The sequence below is a fragment of the Sus scrofa genome, chromosome 1 (genome assembly GCF_000003025.6).
Source record: "Sus scrofa isolate TJ Tabasco breed Duroc chromosome 1, Sscrofa11.1, whole genome shotgun sequence".
Lineage (NCBI taxonomy): Eukaryota > Metazoa > Chordata > Mammalia > Artiodactyla > Suidae > Sus > Sus scrofa.
The window spans coordinates 145,816,302-145,834,593 of record NC_010443.5 but is presented as its reverse complement, the minus strand read 5'-3'; positions in this window follow the sequence as shown (position 1 = coordinate 145,834,593).

Genomic DNA, 18,292 nt, shown 5'->3' with positions numbered 1-18,292 from the left:
AGCTCAGGGTCCCTCTGTGTGGGACGGGAAGAAAAGAGTGACATCTACGTAAAGAACGTCACGAATTCCCTCATGGGATGGATGGAATGCGGAGGGAAAAGTACAGGAAAGGGCATGAATATTGTGGCCCCCATGAGGCCAAGGGTGGAGTGCAGAGTGGAGCTTCACCCCAGGGACGCTGCGGCTCGACACCCCGCGGGGTGCACCTGAAAGAGGGGTCCTGGCAACTCTGTTGTGTGTCACGTTTTATCTGTCTGCCAGGGGAGGGGGACTGGGCCTGCAGACTGATGAGTCCAAAGCAGTCCTCACTTTCAAAGGACCAAAGGCAGCTTCACCACAGGGCTGGTCCTTCTGATAATGGTTAGCTCCTTCCCTGAATTTTGACTCTTTTTTTTTTAATCTTTTTTTTTTTTTTTTTGGCTGCACCCACAGCCTGCAAAAGTTCCCAGGGCAGGAATTGAACCTGAGCCACTGCAGTGACAGTGCCAGAACCTTAACAAGATGTACCACCAGGGGAGCTCCCACTGCATTTTTTAAATTGCAGTAAAAGACACATACAATGTACCATCCTCGCCATGTTCAAGAAAACAGTTCAGCAGTACCAAGTACAGTCACACTGTTGTGCATCTGTCACCACCATTCATCTCCAAAACCCTTCTTCTCTTGCAAGATTGAAACTCTGTCCCCCTTACACACACCACCACCCCTCCCCAGCCCTGGCCACACTCTCTACTCTCTGTGAATCTGGCCACTCCAAGTCTCTCACATGCTGTGACGGGTCCGTTTCACTCAGCTCAAGTCCTCCAGGCTCACCCATGTTGTTGCCTGAATCAGAATCTCCTTCCTTTTTAGCAATAAACAACACTGCCTCGTCTTTTACTGCATTTTGCTCTTCTTCATCAGACCACTTTGGCTCAGGGGACCGTGCACTGGGGACCACACATATCTTTTTGAGATCCTGCGTCAATTCTTTGGTATATCCCCAGCTTCCACTGTATTTGAATAAGCGAGCTCATCTTTCTCTGAGCTACTTTTTACACATTTGTAAATTTAACTCATTTAATTGAAATGTACTGGTAATTACTGTTTTTGACGTTGATAACCAACACCATCTACAAATCGGTTTTCTGCTAATAAAAATCTGTGAAGAGAAAGGAAGACAGGGGGATGAGAGGGAGGGAGGAAGACGGCAGCTCTGGAACCTCTGCCTCCCGGCCGAGGCCAGACCACTGAGTCTGCTTTTCCTCGGCGGCGTCCGGGTGTCCTGGTGGCGTCCCAGCCAAAAGCAGCACCTCCTGCTGGGCCTTTTTCCTTCTGGACCCACAGGCTGTTCTGATGCTGCTGCCCCGGGTTCTGGGATTTTCATCAGGAGTGACGACTCTTAGGTCCCTTTCTAGGTGGAAAATGGCGGGGAGCAGTGAAGGGGGTGCCCTTGCAAACCTTCACCCGGGCCTCCCAGCTCTGGGTCACCTAGGCCCCCACCTCCCGGCTGGATGGTTCACCCACTTGCTGTTGGTGTGACGACCTCAGAGAGGCCCTGCCTTCCTCTCACACTTGCAACCAGGATGGTCTGTTGTTCCAAGTGAAGCAGGGTGAGCCCACCTGAGGCCCCACCCAGGACCCCTGGCCTCAGTGCCTCCCACTCTGCACAGCATGGCAGCCTCTCTAAAGCCTGAGCCTCTCCCCTGTTCATTGAACTGGGTCCTGCCGTTTCCATGTGAGGACACTGTCCTACAGAAACACTCACGGCTTACACGTGTGCTTTTAAAGGTCTGATGGTGCCCCAGTGTGGTGACAGGGAAGAATGCAAACCAGAGCCACGCAGTGCACGTGACCTACACACACCTGAAAGGCAGTGCCAGGAACTGGAGGTAACTAGCGAGGGTGGCAGTGCCACACCAGCTTCTTTACAGAACTCTGGTCTTTGTAAAGTTGGAGGATTTTGTTAGCTTGTTAATTCTTTGAGACCAGGTACTCTGTTATCTAGCTTATTCATTTACTTGTGAAAAATTTCATATTCCTTAATGCATGTGTATCCCCCAAGCATTTCAGACAGATGGTTATAATGGAAAAACACCCTTTCATGCAATATGACCAGGCACCACCACAATGTGTGAGCGAAGACAATGACTTAGTAGTGAATCCCGTCCTGTGGTTGCAGCACTGTGATCCAGAGAAACCCCACGCTGTCTTGGGTTTCTTTTTCTTTCTTTTTCTTTCTTTTTTTTTTTGCTATTCTAGGGCCGCACCTGCAGCATATGGAGGTTCCCAGGCTAGGGGTCCAATCAGAGCTGCAGCTGCCAGCCACAGCCACAGCAACGAAGGATTCGAGCCAACATTACACCACAGCTCACGGCAACGCAGGATCCTTAACCCACTGAGTGAGGCCAGAGATTGAACCCGCATCCTCATGGATCCTACTTGGGTTTGTTAATCGCTGAGCCATGAAGGGAAATCCTGTCTTAGGTTTTTTCACTCCGATGGCCTTCCCCACCAGAAAGCCTGAGGTCACCCCACACAAGGAGACTCAGCGTATGTATTGGGCAAGAACTTTCTCGTGCTGGGGCAGAAATGATTCCGAGAAACTATAACACAGCGAAAGATCCAGAGTTAGAAGACCAAGATTCAAGTCCATTTCTTTGGGACCCATGAAGCTGCTCAGCTGTTCCGAATGTCAGATTCCGCGTTGAGAAAGTGGGAAAAGGCTTTTGCCTCACAGGGTTGTCACCAACATCGTGGGAACACAAGGTGAGCACTCCTAGAGGAGAGTCAGCGGGAGGCTGCAGTGTCCATGTGACCACCAACTAGTGCACACTTCCCAATCTGGCTCTGGCTTCCAAGGTGTGAGCTGCCTCCCAGATCCTCCCTGTCCATCCCCCTCCCCGGTCCCTGTGTCACTGAGTGTATGGTGACAGACAGGTCCCCACTCATGCACAAGTGACCACTAATTCCATAAAGGGCAGGCCTCCCGAGGGTGCTCTGAGAAAAGGACTCTGGTTCAGGGAGGGATGACCCTCAGGCACACTGGCACTGATGGCCTGTTTCTGGAAAGGAAGTTTCCCGCTCTCACTGTGGGGAGGGCTCCTCCCGGCCACTCTTCCAGCGCTGTTCCCAGACTCAGGGCCTGAGCGCCCACACACTGCTTTTCCCATATTCACATGTCGCTTGTGCTATTTAGTTACTTAATAGCTTTCTTTAATTATAAATGTAATCCTTAAAAAACAAAACCTGTCCTCCCAAATAAAATAACACCGTGGGCTTAATGTATTTGTTATATTTTTTCTATATGTATATAATATATAATAACTATATAATGAGTAAAATAAAACATGTTTATCCATGTCACCTAAAAATCCTCTCTTGTACCAAAGGATTCAGTGTAGCAGTTGGGGAAAATTGTTTGAAAAAATTGCCTTTGAGGGAGCATGCCTGCCTCGCCTGCATAGTGGGAGGTACCAGCTCTGAAATCCCCTTCCAGCAAGAGAGCCCCCTGGGTCCCCTCTGCAACCCCCCACACCCCACGGCACAAGTCAGGGGGTCGAATCTGCAGATTCGCTGAAGGGATGTCTCCATCTAGTGGCTGGGCCCTCTCATCACACTGAGAAGCAAGCTCCTGCTCTGGCACCTGGTTGGGGTGGGTGGGTGGAGCAGGGTTTGAGGTTTTTTCCTCTTCTTCTTTTTACATGGCACACACACCATATGGAAGTTCCCAGGCTAGGGGTCAGATCGGAGCTGCAGCTGAAGCCTACACCACAGCCATGGAAACAGGGGTATCCCAGCTGCATCTTCAACTTATGCTGCAGCTTTTGGCAATGCCAGATCATCAACCCATTGACAGAGGCCAGGGATCTAAGCTGTGTCCTCACAGAGATAACGTCAGGTCCTTAACCCACTGAGCCACAATGGGAACTCCCAATGAAACAGTTCTTGAATTAGACAATACTGATGGTTGCTTATCATTTTGAATATACTGAAACCTACTGAATTGCACACTCTAAAGAGATGCATTCTGGAGTTCCTGTCATGGCAGAGTGGAAACGAATCCGACTAGGAACCATGAGGTTGCGGGTTCTATCTCTGGCCTCGTTCAGTGGGTTAATGATCTGGTGTTGCCATAAGCTGTGGTGTAGGTCGCAGACAAAGCTCGAATCTGGCGTTGCTATGGCTGTGGCATAGGTCAGCAGCTGTAGCTCCAATTAGACCACTATCCTGGGTACCTCCATATGCTGCGGGTGTGGCCCTGAAAAGCAAAAAATAAAAAAAATAAAGGGATGCATTCCATGACAGAAGTCATATCTCAGTTTTCCAAAAATGTGAAGGATTCACTATGAACAGAAGAGAAAACACTGTCTAGCCTTCCTTTGGTGAAATGAAATGATCTAAAGCATGGCAAGGGTGTCTTTTTCTCTGCTTTGTCTTGGGGACATGAAGTTTATCCAGGGGCCAGAGGTCTTAAAAGTAGAAATCAATTCTTTCATTTTTGTTTGTTTGTAAACCACAGCTACAGTTCCTATTAAGCACAGTTTTCCCAGGAGTCCTTATCTGATATTCCTGAGTTGTTTCTTTTTAAGGCCATTTCACCCTAGAAAGTGCTTTCCAGCTGCAGCTACACAGATCTGAAATGTGCAGCATATGCCTTTGCTCTTGCTTCGCTGCGGAGTTGTGGGTGTGGTTAAATTATGATGTTTTATTCTAAGGGGAGGCTAAGAAACATCTGCTGTTTGATGGAAACCATGTGTTATACAAGACACTACGTCAGGCATTTTAACACGATGTATTCCTTACAATTACACTTACTAAACAGAACACCATCACAGAATTCCCACTAATGTTCTCATCACACACCAACTCAAGAATCTCCCCTGTAACTCACAGGGGATTGATCAGTGCAATTATTTTGTAAAGGTCTTTGTCAGTGGATTCAAAATAACCAGAAACAGTAATTATTATTATTTAGGATTCAAGTGTTAATTTTCCAGCTGAGAGGCAGCCTCAGCCTCACTCAGCTACAGGTGTGGATACAGTGGAAAACAAAGCCTCTGTGCACAGCTCGTTCTCTGGGAGAACACTGAGTGGTCCCCGCCTGCCAGGAGCGCGCTCCCACAGAGGTGTGTTAGACACATGGCCTCAAGACCTCCAGCGCCCAGGGCGAGCCTTAGCTCTGCCACTGTCACAGCTCACATCTTTGTGCCCTCAGCTGGTCCTCCTCATCCATAAGCCTGGGGAAGTGCCCTCTGTGGGGGCAGCAAAAGTACCAACCCCAATCTGCTCCCCAGAGGGCTTTGCTGCCCCTCTAGCCTCGGTGCCTCAGCCAGAGCCATAGCAGGGGCCTGAGCAGGGCCGAGGGGGAAGCCCATGTGGCATCTAGGGAGAGTTCTGATGGCCACCCTCCCTCCAGTGAGGCCAGCACTGCAGCTCTGCTTCTCCCCACTCAGTCCTGATCCCGCTCCTCCTCTCACACCTCACACCTCAAGCCCACCTGCACGTCAGCCACAGTCCATCAGGCGGAAGACGGCCCTTCACACCAAAGCATCATCTAGCTCAGGGTGTCAACAGGTGTGAAGCTGAGCCATCCTTGCTAGACTAGCCAAGGAGAAAGAAAGAGAGGAGACACGATGGGCAAAACCGGCCGTGGAGGAGGAGCTTCGGCTACCAACTGCAGTGAAAAGGATCATAAGGAAAATGAAGAACTTTATACCAATGAAGAGGAAAGGCCCACATTCCTGCAAAGACACAGATGATCAAAACCAACTTAAGAAGAAACAGAAAATTTGTTAAGAAATTCAATTGGTGATTTGAAGTCTTCCCACAGAGAAAAGGTCAGGCTGGCTGGCTTCAGGGATGAATTCCACCACGTAGTTAAAGAAAAGCTGTTTCAGAAGAAGACGAGGTAACACTTCCCAAACTCGTGCTATGAGACCTGATCACCCTGATACCCAAGCACACAAAAAATTCAAAGAAAACCTCACACCAACATCTCTCATGAACATGGACATAAAAAACCTTAATAAAATACAGCAAACTGAATCCAACAGCGTATAAAAAGGGATTATAAACCATGACCAGTGGAATTTATCCCAGGAATGCAGGTTGGATGAACATCTGAAAATTGATCAATCAATAGATGTGGGAGAGTATTATTGACAAAATATAACACCTATCCATCATAGAACAAAGAAAAACCTCTCAGTAAGCGAGGAAGGAACATTCTGAACCTGGTAATGGACATATGAAAAGCCTATACATCATAGAAAAACATGTTTCTCCTTCCTAAGACTGTGAACAAGGCAAGGGTGTGGATTCTGCCACTTCTACTCAACACTGCTGGACAAAGGAAGAGAAGGAAAGAAAGGAAAATAAATTGAAGAATAAATATTGAAAAGAAGAAATAAAACTGTCTATTTACAGATAACTTGATCCCATATAAAGAAAATTCTGATACACCAAAAAACCCCACTAGAACTAAAAAATGAACTTACCGGGTTTGCAGGATCCAGAGTTCCTGTTGTGGCTCAGCAGTAATGAACCTGACTAGTATGAGGACACGGGTTTGATTCCTGACCTTGCTCAGTGGGTTAAGGACCTGGCGTTGCCATGAGCTGTGGTATAGGTCACAGGTGCAGCTCAGATCCTGTGTTGCTGTGGCTGTGGCTTAGGCCGGCAGCTACAGCTGATTCAACCCCTAGGCTGGGAGCTTCCATATACTGCAGGTGCGGCCCTAAAAAGCAAAAAAAACCCACAAAAGATTGCAGGATCCAAAGTCACTGTGCAAAACCCATTTTCATACAGTCAACCCCTGAACAACATGGGTTTGAGCTGTCCAGGTCCATTTATATGCTGATTTTTTCAATAAATTCATATACGTAATGTATCATCTCTTCCTTATGATTTCTCTTTCTCTCTTTTTCTGTTTTTCTTTGGTCTTTTTAGGGCCACACCCACAGCATATGGAAATTCCCAGGCTAGGAGTCAAATCAGAGCTAAAGCTGCTGGCCTACCCAACAGCCACAGCAACACGGGATCCAAGCCACGTCTGCAAACTATAGCACAGCTCACAGCAATGCTAGATAGTTAACCTACTGACGGAGGCCTGGGATCAAACCTGCATCCTCACGGATACTAGTTTGGTTCATTACCACTGAGATATGATGGGAACTCTCTTATGATTTCTTAATAACATTCTTTTCTCTGCTTATTTCTTTATAATATAGTACATATTACATATAACATACAAAATATGTATTAATCAGCCATTTATATTACAGGTAAGGCTTCCAGTCAATAGTAGGTTCTTTGCTGTCAAGTTCTGGAGGAGTCAGAAGTTATGCACAGATGTTTTCCTGAACAGGGGTGCTCCTAACACTTGTGTTGTCCAAGGGTCATTATTATCAACAAACAACCTGAAAATGAAATCAAAAAGAATTACAATTGCATCAAAAAGAATAAAATACTGAGTATTAAATGTAAAAAAAGAAATGCAAGAGTTTTTTTCCTGCCTTTTTTGTTTTTGTTTTTGTTTTTGTTTTTGTTTTTTTTTAGGGCTGCAACTGCAGCATATGGAAGTTCCCAGGCTAGGGGTTGAACAGAGCTACAGCTGCCAGCCTGCACCACAGCCATAACAACACCAGATCTGAGCCGTGTCTTTGACCTACACCACAGTTCACAGCAATGCCAGATACTTAACCCACTGAGCAAGGCCAGGGATCAAATCTGCATCCTCATGGATACCAGTCGGATTTGTTTTCGCTGAGTCACAATGGCAACTTGCAAGAAATGCAAGATTTGGTCACTAAAAACTATAAAACATAGCTGAGAGAAACTACAGAAAATTTAAGTACATGGAGAGGCATTCCATGCTTATAGATAAAAAGATTTGATATTATTTATATGTTAATTTCCCACAAATTATAGAGAGTCAATGTAATCATTATCAAAATGCTATCATGTTTTTATAGATATTGACAAACTAATCCCATTAATTATATGGACATGAAAAAGACCTAGAGTAGTCAAAACAATTTTGCAAAAGAACAAAATTGGAGAATTTACACTACTGGATTTCAAACTTACTATAAATCTAGAGTAATCAAGATCATCTGGTGTTAGCATAAGGCTAGACACAAAGATCCATGGAACAGGAGTTCCCATAGTGGCACAGCAGAAATGAATCCGACTAGGAAACATGAGGTTGTGGGTTCGATCCCTGGCCTTGCTCAGCGGGTTAAGGATCTGGTGTGGCTGTGAGCTGTGGTGTAGGTCACAGACACGGCTCGGATCCATTGTTGCTGTGGCTGTGGTGTAGGTTGGCAGCTGGAGCTCCAATTGGACCCCTAGCCTGGGAATCTCCGTATGCCGTGGGTGCAGCCCTAAAAAAAGGGGGGGGGGAAGATCAATGGAATAGAACTGGAAATTCGAGGATGTTCATCGTCTATACTATAAATTTTAACACAAGTAACATTTTAAAGAGTCATTGGAGAGAGATTTTTTTCTATTAAAGGCTCCCTCAACCCCATAGTATATTCTCAGGTCTAACTTGTGCTCAATTCAGAGAACGGGCTGACAGGCCATGACTTCAACCTGTTCTGTTTAGAATTACACGAACACAGTCATCTTGGGACCTGCTTTTTATAACTCTCTCCAGTGGCTGTAATGGAAACTTGGCAGTCATAAGATGAGAGCAAATTAGGAAGTAACTTGTACATAAATTACACGTGGAATTTATGCAGGAAGATTATTTCCTCTAATGCAACACTTAAACTTTTATTATGAAAGTTTTCAAACATTCAAAAATACTCATGTTCCCATTACCCGCTCCCAACGATTATCAGCACAGAACCTATCTCCTTTCTGCTGTACCTACTATTCCCGGAACCTACCTGTTTAGAAATAAACCCCAGGTACCACATTATTTCATCCATAAATATCTCAGCACATATATCTAAATGATATTCTTCTTAAATCCATAGCCAAATAAATCACCTGTATTCTCCTATGGGAATCTAAAAAATAAACAGAAGAAATCCTCCATAAGCTCCATGGACTCTGCATTCAGCCTATGAAGCCCAATGCTCTCTGTGAACAGCTTTTTTACACCCATCTGAGGATGTGAAATCAAATGAGTCTCACGCTCACTTCCCCCTTAAAATACACTTTCCAGCAGCAAATATCACAATAAGCAGTGGTCAGGAACCTGCTGTCCTGCCGGGCCCGAGTATGCGAGATAAAATGGACAGACGACCCACGAAACGCACTGGGGTCATCTCAGGTGGCAGCTGCAGCCCTAGGAAAGCTGAGCCTCAGTGCAGAAGAAAGGCTTACCTTCTTGTTCTAAGCCTGATTCAAATGAAACCTGTGCCTGGAGATGTGATCAGCTGCACTCTAAAATGTTTTGGGTTTTTGTTTGTTTGTTTGTTTGTCTTTTTAGGGCCACGCCTGCATCATATGGAAGTTCCCAGGCTAGGGGTAGAATCCTAACTGCAGCCGCCAGCCTACACCACAGCCACAGCAGCTCCAGATCCAAGCTATGTCTGTGACCTATACCATAGCTCACGGCAATGCCAGATCATTAACCCAATGAGCGAGGCCATGGATTGAACCTGCATCCTCATGGATACTAGTCAGGTTCATTAACCACTGAGCCACAGACAAAATTCCTAAAATGTTTTCTTAATAGGACTTGAAATAATTAAAAAATTAAATCTGAGCCATATGGCAAAGCTCAAATAGTCAAATGCTTTGATGCCACTTCTCCACCACTACAACTGAAACCACAGTTGGGAAAGAGGCTGTGTGCTCTCTGGATCATAACCTCATAGGAATTTCCGGGGGAACCAACCACAGGCTTCACAGCACTTCCTTTTACTAGGAAGTATAACAAGAGAGTAGGAATAAGTACAGTCTGTTTCTTCTCTCAGGATTGCCCAATTGCTGCCAAGCGCTAGGAAATGCTCCTGAAAAAGTCACTGTTGGTGCAAGACACAACCTAGAAGATCCCGCCAGACGTGTGTGGGGTTCTGAAGCATACCCTCTATTCTGGTAGGTTTGTGGGATTATTTAAAGGGAATGTTTCTGACTGATGGTTATCCTGTATATGAATTGGCTACACAGCCGACTAGTTGTGGTCTGGAGTCATGAAAGCATAGGCATTATCACTCCACGACTCCTCTTCTCCCAGAGAGCACAAGCCACGGTCTCCCGAGCAGCCCTCTCCGCTCCCAAAAGCACACTGTAACTACCACTGCCCCCTTTGAAAAAAAATGGTAGAATGTTTCTTTTAGCCAGAATACATTTGTTTTCATTATTCCTCTCTTCTCAAAGAGGCATTTTACAGAAAGTAAAGTGCTATGCAGCCAAGCCCCACGAGTGACAAAGAGTCAGTAAATCGTTGATTAAGCCAGAACAGATCCGGTACTTACACGCCTTGCACAATCAATTTAGACTGTCTGTGTACCGTGTTGCACAGAACAGCAATTCCACTCTACGGTCACTCCATCAGGTGAAAACATCCCACACACAGACGTATGGGCTGTGCAGACACCTGGTCTTACAGCGGATTCTCCTGCAAATGACTTAAAACCCTTACATCACAAGTGTCTCTTTTCCCAGACGTGTCGGTGGTACTCTTCCTCCAACAGGAGCTCTCCTACCTCCTCCTCTTCCTCTGCCTCCTTCATCAACATCAAGGGGCTGGTGAGCACACGACTCCTCCAAGAATGGAAACTTGAAGTACAGACCAGAAAAGGAGAAACCAAGGGGTAAAAGAGGGGAAAACAACCAGGAGGGGAAAGGGGGTGGGAGAAAGAGGGGAGGGGGAGGGGGGAGGGAGAGGGGAGGGGGAAAGCAGAGGAGAAGGAAGACGGCGAGGGGGAGCAAGAAAATGTTTTCTCCCAATCTCCTTGGGATCCAGTTAAAAGCCAAGACAAGAAAAAATCAAAGTGCATTTCCACTTGGGGCGGTACAGCAGTCTGGGAACTCCCAAAGGCCCTCACATACAACACAGCTGGATCTCTGTCTAGGACTAAATTCTCTGTGCCAGCGCTGGGCCTGAAGTCTCTCAGACCAAGGAATCCCTAATAGGCTTGATCCAAGGAAGGAACTCCAGTTAAAAAACTCAAGAAACACAGATGGCCTCAGAGAATGTGCCAATGTCAGGACCCCTCAGGGCCACAGACCAAGGAGGGAGCAGGAGAGGCGAGCTCCCGAAGGCAAGCCTGGGGGATTCACAAGTGTCCTCATCGGGGCCTCTGGTTCTCAGGACAGCAAATGTCACCAGGATTTCCACAGATTTCAACCAAGTGTATGCTCACAATGAGCACCAAGCATAAAGAGAAACACTTCTAGAGATGAGAATCAGTAGGAATAGCTACAAATACAAACCAACTCAGACCCACAGGGATATCAATTATTCAAATGATCAGATTCAGAATCTCGAAAATTAGGTGTGAACTATTTTTTTTTTTTTTTTTTTTTGTCTTTTGTCTTTTTAGGGCAGCACCCTCAGCACATGAAGGTTCCCTGGCTAGGGGTCAAATCATAGCTGCAGTTGCTGGCCTACACCACATCCACAGCAACGTGGGGTCTGAGCTGCGACCTACACCACAGCTCACAGCAACACCAGATCCTTAACCCAATGAAGGAGGCCAGGGATCAAACCCTCATTCTCATGGATACTAGTCGGGTTTGTTAACCACTGAGCCATGATGGGAACTCCAGGTGTGAACTATGAAATAAAAAAGATAAAATTATAAAGATGATGTGCAAGTAAAAATAGACTATAAATGAAAAGGCATATTTGAAAAATATCCAAACAGAACTTTCATAAATGAAAAATATAATTTCTGAGATAAAGCTTCAAAAGATGAGTCAGATGACAGATTACCAAAGATAAGGAGAGATGAATAAACTGGAGTCTGTGTTTGAGGAAATTCCCCAGAAGGCTAGATAAAGAAATAAGAGGAAGAACTTTTAAAAGCTTGAGAGATGATTAGAGAATAAGAAGGTTCCGCACATACACACTCAGAGGTCCAGAGACTAAAAACAAATATTTAAAAAGATAATGTTTGAGAATTTTCAAGAACTAATGGAATTCATAAACTCACAATGTATTTCAAACAGTATAAACAAAAAGAAACCTCACATTGCAACACAATTACAGGCCCTCAAAGGCAGTGAGAAGACCATCATCTACAATGCCAGGAGAACCAGATTAACAGAATTTCAACAATAAAAAATAGGAACAAGAATGCAAGAAAATGTCTTCTAAATGAAAAAAGCCATTGTCACCCTACGGCTGTATATCTATCAAAACTACCTTTCCACAATGAGAGCAACATACAACATTCTCAGATAAACAGAAACTGATTTTAACTACAGAAGAACTTTACCAGAGGAATTTTTTTTTTTTTTTTTTTTTTTTTTTTTGCTTTTTGGGGCCGCAGGTGTGGCGGATGGAGGTTCCCCAGCTAAGGGTTGAATCAGAGCTGCAACTACCGGCCTACACCGCAGCTCATGGCAACACAGGATCCTTTAACCCACTGAGCAAGGCTAGGGATCAAACCCACTTCCTCATGGATCCTAGTCAGGTTCATTACCGCTGAGCCACGATGGGAATTCCTACCAGAGAAATTCTAAAGAATGTATGCCAAGGTGAGCCCTAATCACATGGATAAAATGTGATTATTTACATATAACATAGTATATACAAATGTGTATTATGATACATATCATACGTAATCATATATTACATAAATATATTAGATATCTATCATTTTAGTAGAACCAGTTTCTTTTCATTGGAATCTTATCTCCTAACAAATTTACTTTTATTTTTTTTAAAAAGGGAAGATATCAAATGTAAGAAAAAAGCGGTGAAAAATCAATTGGTCAATATGTTAAAGCAAAACACACATTGCCTTTAAAATAATATCTAATTTGGAGGTTGTAAAAAAAGCAGAATTGAAATATTGGCAATTATAGCGTGTAAGTCTGGAGAAGAGAGGTATAGTGTTTTAAGATCGATGTATTGTTTGGAAGGAAACTGGAATGTTACCTTTAAATTTAGTTAAGTTAGGAATACAAGGTTCTTTTGGGGTCCTGGACCCACCCAATTCCAGTGTGCATCTGTGTGCCATGTGTGTGTATGTATAACTATGTGTGTGTGGTATGTGTGTGTAACTGTGTATATGTATAATTGTGTGTGTGTAACTGTGTATATGTGTAATTGAGTGTGTAGGCTTCCCCACACCACAAGCAATTCTCAGATGCCAGCAGGGTGCCCAAAAATTCAACTTGATCCTGATGCTGGGTCCCTGGAGAGACAGAATCAGATTTTCCAGGTTGAGGGCTCAGACCCACAGGACAGCCTCACTGCAGACTCCAGTCTGAAGCCCAGGTTTCCTGCTCCTGATCCACTGGTCACAGAATTGAGATCCTGGCGAGGTCTCAATTCAGGATGCCAATCACAAGTCCAGGTTGTTCTTGTACTTCTGATCAACTCGCTATGAATTAGAGGTTCCCATGGACCCTACCCCGGTTTCCGCTAATTTGCTAGAACCGTTCACAGCATCTAGAAAATCTGGTTTTCTTACTGGATTACCAGTTTATTTTAGAATACAGTAAAGCATACAGGTAGACATCCAGATGAAAGAGGGGCACAGGAAGAGAAATAAAGCTTCCACACCCCCCACCCCGGGTGCACCACTCTGCTAGGTCCGCACGTGTTCACCAACCCAGAAGTTCTCCAAACCCTGTCCTCTGGGGTTTGACAGAAGCTTCGTTGGTTAGGCACTGTTGATTACATCACTGGCCACTGGCAATTGATTCAATCCCCAGTCCCTCTCCTCCCCAAGTTCAGAGTGGAGGAGGGGAAGGGGTGAAAGCTCCAACCCTTTAATCACGTGGCTGGTCCTCTGGCAATCAGCCCTTACCCTTGGGTGGGGTCCAAAAGTCCCTTCCTGAAAGCATTTTCAAGAGACCAAATATTGTCCCATTCTTCTTAGCACTCAGGAAATTCCAAGGGTTTTGGGAGCTGCGATCCAGCTACTGTGGATGAAGACCAAATATATACTTTTCCTAAAAATTGCAATATTGCAAAGGTAAAATTTCAATAGTGGTCACCAAAAAAAAGAAATAAGAAAAAAACGTAACAGGAAAATAAACAGAAGAGCAGATCTTAATATATCCCCAAAGAGAAAAAGATGATAAAAGAGAAAAGATATCCATAGAAAAATTGGAAAGTTAAAAATAAATATATTGGACTTTCCAGTTAAAAGATAGAGATTGTCAGAATGAATTATAAAAGTCTAGTTATACGTCACTCAAAAGAGAAATATCTAAACTTAACGTATAAAAAGATTAGAAGTAGAAGTGAAGTATATACCAGGCGAAAATTTATTAAAAGAAAATTAAGGAGGAGTTCCCGTCATGGCGCAGTGGTTAACGAATCCGACTAGGAACCATGAGGTCGCGGGTTCAGTCCCTGCCCTTGCTCAGTGGGTTAACGATCCGGCGTTGCCGTGAGCTGTGGTGTAGGTTGCAGACGCGGCTCGGATCCCGCGTTGCTGTGGCTCTGGCGTAGGCCGGTGGCTACAGCTCCGATTGGACCCCTAGCCTGGGAACCTCCATATGCCGCGGGAGCAGCCCAAAGAAATAGCAAAAAGGCAAAAATAAATAAATAAATAAACAAATAAATAAATAAATAAAAATTAAAAAAAAAAAGAAAATTAAGATAGTCATATTACTCAAACAGGATTTCCCGTCGTGGCTCAGCAGAAACGAACCTAACTAGTATCCATGAGGATGCAGGTCGGATCCCTGGACTCTCTCAGTGGGTTAAGGATCCAGCGTTGACATGAGCTGTGGTGCAGGTCCCAGACGCAGCTCCGATCTGGCATTAATGTGGTTGTGGCGTAGGCTAGTGGCTACAGATCCAATTCGACCCCTAGCCTGGGAACCTCCACATGCCGTGGGTGCAGCCCTAAAAAAAAAAAAGACCAAAAAAAAAAAACGTTTTAAAAGATAAGAATTACTCAGGATGCAGAGGGCTCTACCTATTGAAAAGTTTCAATTCTTCAAGGATATAAAAAGTTAATGTCTATACCTTAATAACAATCTCTGCCCCCCATTTGTGTATATATATGTACAATTGTGTGTACACACACACAATCAATAAAACTACAGGGAGAAATTGGCAAGTCCACTATCACAGAAGGAGATTTAAACATGTATCTCTCGATCATTGCTTGGTCAATCAGGAAAAAAAAGTAAACCTGGGAAATTTTAGTAACATATTCAACAAGCTTAATTTATTGGGTAGATAGAATCCCGATTTAAATAAGGAAAGAAGATATATTCTTTTGAAGCACATACTAACCATATTCTAGAGTTATGCTAATTGAATTAAATTTCAAAGAAGTAGTATCATTCATCTTATGCAATTCACTTAGAAATCACCAATAAAAAGATGGAGAAAATTCCCATGCATTTTAAAATATATTTCTAAATAACCCACTGGTCAAACAAAGAAAAAGATCATAATGGATATAAATGAATTATCAAATGACTGATAGTGAAAAAAAACTACATATCAAAACTAAGAGAAAGGCAAGGACATATATGGCCTAGAGTTTTTACTTTAAAAGAAGATAGACTAGGGAGTTCCCCTTGTGGCTCAGTGGTTAACGAATCCGACTAGGAACCATGAGGTTGCGGGCTTGATCCCTGGCCTTGCTCAGTGGGTTAAGGATCTGGCGTTGCCGTGAACTGTGGAGTAGGTCTCAGACGCAGCTCCGATCTGGCATTAATGTGGCTGTGGCGTAGGCCAGTGGCTCCAGCTCCAATTAAGACCCCTAGCCTGGGAACCTCCATATGCCACAAGTGCGGCCCTAGAAAAGACAAAAAAAAAAAAAAAAAAGACAAAAAAATAATAAAAGTAGTCTAAAATTAATGCTTTAAACATGTGATTAAAGATAAAAGGAAAAAAAGAGTGAATCCGAACAAACTGACAAAATTCCTAGAAAACGCAATTTCCAAAAATGACTCAAGATGAAAACAGAAGGTCTGAATAGACCAAGAAGTAGGACAGAAACTGAATCATTAGGGTAAAATCTTTCCATAAATAAGATACAAAGACCAGAAGATTATAAAAGCTAGTTCCACCAAATTTTCAAGAAATAGATCATTCCACACCTATAAAAAAATTTAGAAATAGAATAAAAACAAAAAAAAGAAATAGCTCCCCAACTCATGAAACCTATTGGTCTTGATACCAAGTTAAATAAGAATACAGAAGAGAAAACTTATGGACTATTCTCACTCATAAACATGGATGTAAAAATATTAAGTAAAATATTGGGTAACTAAATAATATTCGGACTGAATTGGGTTTATCCCAGGAATGCATAATTTAACTTGGTTATATAAATAGAATTCATATGTGTGTATGTATATGTGTGCATGTATATGTATGCACATACATATACATATATATATATAAAAGACATATACATATATATATATAGTCTTTTTAGGGCCACACTCCCAGCATATGGAAGTTTCCAGGCTAGGGGTCAAATCAGAGCTACAGCCGCCAGCCTACACTATGGCCATAGTAACTTCAGATCTAAGCCGCATCTGCGACACATGGTAACTCACAGCAATACCGGATCCTTAACCCACTGAGTGCAGACAGGAATCGAAGCTGCATCCCTATGGAGACTAGTCAGGTTCATTACCACTGAGCCACAATGGGAACTCCTATATTTTTTTTTTTTTTTTTTGTCTTTTGTTGTTGTTGTTGTTGCTATTTCTTGGGCCGCTCCCGCGGCATATGGAGGTTCCCAGGCTAGGGGTCCAATCGGAGCTGTAGCCACTGGCCTACGCCAGAGCCACAGCAACGAGGGATCCGAGCCGCTCCTGCGACCTACACCACAGCTCACGGCAACGCCGGATCGTTAACCCACTGAGCAAGGGCAGGGACGGAACCCGCAACCTCATGGTTCCTAGTCGGATTCGTTAACCACTGCGCCACGACGGGAACTCCCTATATATTTTTATATACGTAAAATTCCATATAATTTTAACAAAAGAGAAAAGCCATATGATTACCTTGAAGATGCAGAAAACTTTTGCTATCATTCTAAAATGATCCTAAGAATCTTTTAAGAGGCTCAGGAAAGACTGAAGTTTCTTTAACCTTATAATGGATGTACAAAAAACCCTCATCAGGGAACTGTTGTAAACGTCTCCCTTAAAATGTGGAATAAGACAAGGATACCCACAATATCTGATCCTGTTCATCACTTCAGAACAGAGATAAACCAGCACAGTAAGGCAAGAAAAGAAATACAGGGGTTCCCGGTGTGGCTCAGCAGTAATGAAACCAACTAATATCCATGCGGATGAGGGTTCGATCCCTGGCGTAGGCCGACAGCTACAGTTCCAGTTCGAACACTAGCCTGGGAATATATGCCGCAGGTGTGGCTCTAAAAGACACACACACACACACACACACACACACACACACACACACACAAAAGAAAAGAAAAGAAAAAAATAAAGCTATAAAACTTGGAAAATAATAAAACATTTATATGTAAATGATACAAACTTCTACATAAAAATCCAAAGAATCTACTGATATACTATCTGAAATAAAAGAACTTACTAAGGTAAATAGGTGTAACATCAGTTCACAAAAATCTACTACGTTTTTATATATGAGCAGAAAATCGTCAATTTTTAAAAAGTTTTATGTATCAACAAAAGTACTGACAACAAAAAATAAGGAATAAATCTAACAAAAAATGTACAAGTCCTATATGCAGAAAATTATAAATCCTTATTGCAGGATTTTAAAGGAGGCCTAAATAGATAGAATGATATACTGCATTTACAAATGGGAAGATTCATATTACAAAGATGTCATTTCTCCTCGAACCGAATTATAGATTCCATACAGTTCTGATCAAAATTCTAACAGGTTTAAACCATAAACTTGACACACTACTCCTAAAATTTATGAAACAAAGGCCAAGAATAACCACAAAACTTCTTAAGTAAACTACTGTGGGCCCAACTGCCTTCCCAAATACCATGCCTTGCAGTGAAGTTGTGGCAATTAAGACAATGCAAGAACAAATCAGAACAGAAAGTCCAAAATAGGCTCATATATTTATAGAGACTTACTGTGTATTAGAGATGGCATCACAGCACAGTGAAAAAGAGATAAGCTTTTCAATAGAGAGCTGGGACAATTGGTTACCCACATGGGAAAGACATCAATCAGATCCCAGCT